This window comes from Hypanus sabinus, chromosome 8 (genome assembly GCF_030144855.1).
Source record: "Hypanus sabinus isolate sHypSab1 chromosome 8, sHypSab1.hap1, whole genome shotgun sequence".
NCBI lineage: Eukaryota > Metazoa > Chordata > Chondrichthyes > Myliobatiformes > Dasyatidae > Hypanus > Hypanus sabinus.
This window is the reverse complement of record NC_082713.1, coordinates 138,441,785-138,448,092: the sequence shown is the minus strand read 5'-3', so window position 1 is coordinate 138,448,092 and position 6,308 is coordinate 138,441,785.

Sequence of the window (6,308 nt, the reverse complement as noted above, 5' to 3'; positions counted from 1 at the left end):
GACCCTTCAGTAGAACTAGAGAATTTTTTTTCTCTCTCCAGTGCTGCCAAAGGGTTTTAAGCCGAAATGTCAACTGTACTTTTTCCTATAGATGCTGCCTGGCCTGTTGAGTTCCTCCAGCATTTTGTGTCTGTTGCTTGGATTTCCAGCATCTGCAGATTTTCTCGTTTATGATTTAAATGTTAATGCTATTTAGAACAGTTTATGATAAAAAATGACCCATTATAGCATTTGCACCAGTACATTAAACTTTGTGCTTTTTATTTGGCTATGTTTCTCCTACAATTGCATCAGCATCTAGAATAGAAATTCCACTAGAGGTAGATACTTATGGTTGCAGAGGTATATATAGTCAATCCCAAAGACATAATATACCTTTACTGTGAATTGAAATACTTCTGGATGTTTCAACTGATTTAACTTAATTCTTGACATCTGTGAATTATCTGTATCTAAGTGTGAAAACTAAAAGGGGCCTTTGTATGATGGGGGTTTGCAGCAGGATAGCGTCACTATAACTTTGTTCAGGAACCTTTGGACTTCATTCTCTGTCAGGATATTGAATGAATAACAAAGAAACTAGGTTAGATCTCAGGCCAATGATCTTTAGTAGGTTATCAACCTATCTACTCTGTCCTGCTGGCTATCTCAGGCATTTTACATTTTTACCTCTGATTTCCAGCATTTGTAATATTTTAGTTTTTTGGCTGGTGAATGAATATTTAATATCTTGCCATTTTAACACCCACGGCCAACAAATGCACAACATTATCAAACATAGCAACTCTTAGTTATGTCAAAACATAAAAAGGTGGGAACAGAGAAGACGAGAAAGCACATTTACCCTTAGAAAATGTAAGGAGTAATGCTTTGAATAGTTGAAGGAAATGCACTTTTGCACCAACTAAGGGAAATACAAGTCAGATCAAATCCTTGTGAAAGATGCTGTTTCATTACTTGCAATTCTGTTCACTAAATCTTAATGACAAAACAGACTTATAATTAAACATTAGAGATATAAAAGACTGCAGATGCTGTAATGTGTAGCAACAAGCAATCTACAGTAAAAACTCAGTGGGTCGAGCAGCATCTGTGGAGGGGTAAAGGAATTGTTGATGATTTTGGTCTAAGCCCTGCATCAGGACTCAAGTTGGAGGGGAGATCTGCCACGCATATGAAACCCAGCTTCCCTCAGCTCCCAAACTATCAATTTTAGTTTTATTAGGGAGGAATAGATTTTGTTAGATTCTGTTTGGTTTATTCTGGAGGTGTGGCAGATTTAATTTTCTAATCCTTGGGTTCAAATCCTCCATGAGGTTCTCACTTTCTACTTAAGATAGTTTCTCCAGCTATATAACCTTTCAACAATTCTTCAGTGCTCACACCCTAGTCTTCTGCACATCCGCTACTTGTCTATCATTGCTGGTGATACCTTCAGCTTATAGGCCCAAGCACTGGATTCTCCCAATCTACTTTCCTCCTTTTAGACTTTCTTTGAAACTCCCCACTTTGATGAAGTGTTTTATGGCCATTCTTCTTTGCTTACAGGCAGATTGTGTCTGTTACAGTGAATCACCTCAGCAACTATTTTCAGCATTAAAGGCACATTATAATTGAAACCTGTTCTTCATTAGCGTAATTAGTATAATAAACTTATTACTATCTTAATATTAGTTTGTAAGATTACACCAGACACATATGATTAACTGTTAAAATAATTTCTAAATTCATATGATCAATTCAACTGCATCATAAACACAGCTGAGTTCTACTTTATATGACATAAAATGTCCCATCTGTCAGCAAGATTAATTCAGATTAAGCTCTACAATCAGCCAACCAATATGTTAATTCTACATAGAGAATTGCTTTATTATTTCCACTTTATTTTAAATCGTGGTCGCTTTCCGTCAACGGAACAGAAACACTGTGGATTTAGCAGCAGCCGCGGGTGGCGGGTCTGGAGCTCTCCAGGGTCCTAAAGTCCACCCACACTGAGACAGGTTAAGTAAGGGACGTGAGCATCCGCAGGAGGTCCCAGAACCAATCCCCTGTGGATAAGGGGGGCCAGCTGTACCTTTTTATCTTCTATTCAAGTACTGGCCATTTGAAGTGATGTAGTTGATGGCAATGTTCCCTTATTTGGGAACATTCAGAAAGAAAATAGCAAATTTTGTTTATTTAGTCCACAATTATTCACATTGTTTAGCCTTTAATAACATTGGTAAAGGTTATGAGAATTTCTGTTTTCCCAAAGTTGTAGAATGTTGTCCCAGAGAGTTGTTGGCCTTTCTGGGAACTTATTCATAAATAAAGCATTAATCTGCCTTTGGATTTTGATCAGCCTTTATTGGAAAGCATTTGCAAATATTCTGGAAGTTAGTAATTTTTGATTCTTTCTTGCAGACCCCAGTGTTGACCAGTATGTCTGAAAGTGGTTTACAACCTATCTTCTGATTACTGTCAATCATTAAACTTTTAATGATGTGTTTAATTCAAACAATCTATCCAAAAAGCAGAACAGAGAATCTGTATGCTGCTCTTAACACATGATATGAAAAATTAGTATCAGCAACTGACAATGACAAAAAATATCACTCTATTAGATTAGAACCTTTACCAGAAAAATGAGTCAAAGTTGTAGTTGGAACAGAATTTGCAATTAAAGATCCCAAGTTCCACCAATACATAAATACTGTTAATAACTCAGCTTCTACTAACAATGTCAAACCTAGTCTTGAAAAGGCTTGCCAGTTTTAATCACTTTCAAATTGAAACCTCCATTTGGTATTGCATTGTTCTTTGCTAAATTGTCTAATTGCATGTTACAAGAAGCCCATGGGGAATAAATCAGAAACTAAGTGCACCTAATAATAGCTTAATCGTTGAATTCCAACCCGGTGGATATCGTTTAATTGCAGACATCGGCTCTCATGAAAATGGTTTCTCTCCTGTATATGCAATTGCAGAAAACTGCACACTCTTCCACTTGCTTCTAGCAGTTGTTACTGACCAAGTGGCTCAGTGGTCTCCTACAGAATAGTCTTTGTCAGCTATCTTTCACAGTACCAAGGTTTCCATGACATTTCCAACCAAATTTAAACTAAGTTCAAATTCTCAGCAGTGCAATCTTCCTGCAATCAAAACTCATTGTTTCTTTTTTTCTTCTTAAAACAAAATCCCTGCTATTTCAGGTGCTTGAGGTTTTGATGAAATTAAATTGAAGACAGCTTGCTCAATTTTAAAACACAGTTTTATTCTGTGCTACATTGCCCAGAAAACAAAGCAGAGCTGGAAGCTGCTTCTGGATCTGTGCCTGTTGGCAATATTCTCTGAGTGCCCACCACTGAGTATAAAATAATCTTAGACCGTTTGTTTCCCACAATCTGCCCATGGATGGTTGCAATGACAATTTCTCCAGATTTTCTTCCCACAGTTTCAAGGCAAACTGCCTCAGTCCCAGTAGCTGGACTTGGGGCTATATACAGTATATGTGGTGTTTAAGGGAACATGAGAACATATGTTGGGACTTCAGCTTCTCGAACATCTTCTACCAGTTCAATTAGATCATAGCTGGTCTGCATCCGTAGACTAATTACCATATCTGGTTCCACACGCTTAATGCTCTGTTTTAGTTGTTTCCAAAGGTGCTGCCGAATTTGTTTGATTTCAGACTTCTGGCAATAGCACTATTTTTCTTTAAAAAATATAACCATCTGTTTTGTCTTTTTAAGTGATCTTACTTCAACTAATTTCTGGTAGAAAGGCACCTACGTTTCCATTAATCTGAGAAAAGTGCTTCCTGATATCGGCACTAAATAACCAATTCTACTTTTGCACTTGTCATTGTACCCAAGACTCTTCCATTAATGTAAGTAGTTATTCACTCTATCCTATCACATTATTTTATAATCTTGAGCACTTCTAGCTTAATCCTATTATTATTGCTGTATACTGGTGAATTCACATTGCTTCTTATTAGGTGTAGTATCCAGAGCTGGTAGCAACAATCCAAATGTGGCCAAAGCAGAGCTTTATTTAATGATGGTTAAAGCCTCTGGTCCCTTTGATTTATAGGGAAACATTCAGCTAGCTCCTCTATTACTTTTTGTATTTGATCAATAATTTTTAATGACAATGTCCTCCATCATTTCTGGCTTCTATTGTAAGTCATATTTCCACACATTAAATTCCATCATTTCCAGTTTTGCACATTCACAATCAGAGCTACTTTTCAATTTTTCTCTTTAATTAATGAGATAACTAACTTACAGTCAGCGGCATCTCTGGGTGTACAGTGCATGCTTCCTTTAATGGTGAATGTGATCATACATTTCCCGAGGAGACACCACCAGATATTATCGCTCTTTTCTTCAAACCTCCAATTTTAATGGTTGTTTACTTCAGCTGTGGTGGTAGCAAGCACTTTGTAATTGTGTTAGGTTAATGGAGAGACAAAAAACCGTAACCAGGGTTTGTAAAATGCACTCTAATGAATAACAGTGTATGTGGAGCAGCGTGGGCATGGCTTTTATGTTCTTACAGATGAACTGACTGCCAACACTAATGAGGAAGGCTGGCATGCGAGTGATAGGTATTTCAGTAGGGTGCCAGAGAATGTCAAATGAGAGTAGAACACTCATTGTTTTGAGTTAAAGAGGGAAAGCAGAATAGTAATGGCTTAGTGTTTATTTTTTAGCCCATCACCCCTACTGGGGCAAAGACTGCCTACAGCAGATCACCAGCGTCCTCTGTCCTGGGTCAATCTTTCAAATTGTCCCCAGGTGTAGCCCATCTTGCACCATCTAAGCAAAGATCCTTCCATTCCCAGCAATGAGGACTTTGAGGCTTTTGTTGGTGTTTCTGTAGCACTGGGTTTTTAAGGGATGGTGTTGCTAGCGCTAGGCTCAACCCTCCTCCTTTTGCAGATAAGCTGAGGACTGTCCAAGGCGGTGTTAACGGCTTAGTGGATAAGCAAAAATTCTTCAAAAGAGGATCTTTTATATCCAACTGGCATGATAACACCAATGTTGAACACTAGGTGTCAGACCTTGCCATTACGTATTTTGTCATGTTGCAGTGGAAGTTAATTTGATCAGCACTAGATGGCCTTCAAAGCCTAAATTTTCTCGAGCTGATGGAGAACCTGGCTGAAGGTAACAGATACACAGTTCTTGGACCTGAATATTATTATTTTTGGAACCAACCAAATACAGAATTAGAGCAAGATAACACCTTTCTCTTTTAGTGAAGCCTTTTTGTGTTATGTAAGACTTGGGTTTAGATGGATCCCGTTAAATAACCTGCTCGTACTCATAGTGGAGGCTGACAGTAAAAAACAAGCTGAGCCGGGTCTGTCTTGTGGTAGGAACTATTCTATCACGAGCTGGTGGACTGTGAACTGCAAGGGGGAAAATTCAAGAATGTACAGAGTTCAGAAACTGTGGTAGCTTAAATTGAGTAGGTAAAGTTGGGCTCTTAGAAAAGGCAGCTATTGTGGTTTTCCGGCAGTAGGCTGAGAACAATAATAATGACATTAAGACTTGAGGTTTATAGATAGAATCTACATTAAGCATAGGGGAATTCAACATCTTGCAAATGCTTTTGAGGTTATAGATGTGGCGTAATGAATTTATTAACCCCCCTATCTTCCTAGCAGACAATTTTAGAAGTTTCCAGGGGTTCTGCAAAAGTGTGTGAATGACTGTGATTGGGATTCTGACTTCCACTGGATGTAGTGGAAGGCTGATTCTAATTGACATCGAAACAGCAAAGTAGGACTTGTGCAGGGTCTCAACCTGAAACATTGACTTACACCCTTTGCCTCAACAGATACTGTTTGACCTGCTGAATTATTCCAGGTTTTGTTTTATGTTCCAGCATCTGCAGTTTCTTTTGCCTTCAAAAGAAACTTCTGTGAAATGCCCAACAAAACACGGGTACTGTTGTACAATACGGTACTCCAAAGCTACATTCTACATTTTGAGGTTTAGTGTCACAAAGATTGGAAAGATCTATTCTTGGTGATATTACCTCATTGACATCAAACTAAAATGTAAAGATTTGATAAATATCTGCACTGAAATACTTTTGCAGACTTCAGGATCCATATGTTGGTCTTGAAAAATAAACACCCATATATTGTGTAATAGTTACAGGCAACAATTGCAAGACATGAACGTGACGAGAGATTCAAGTAACTTTGAACATGCCAACGGCCTAAAGTGTTATCTGATTCTGCCTCCGCACCAATCCCAACCTCACTATAAAACCTGCTGATAAGGGGGGAGCTGTTGTTGTCTGGCGTA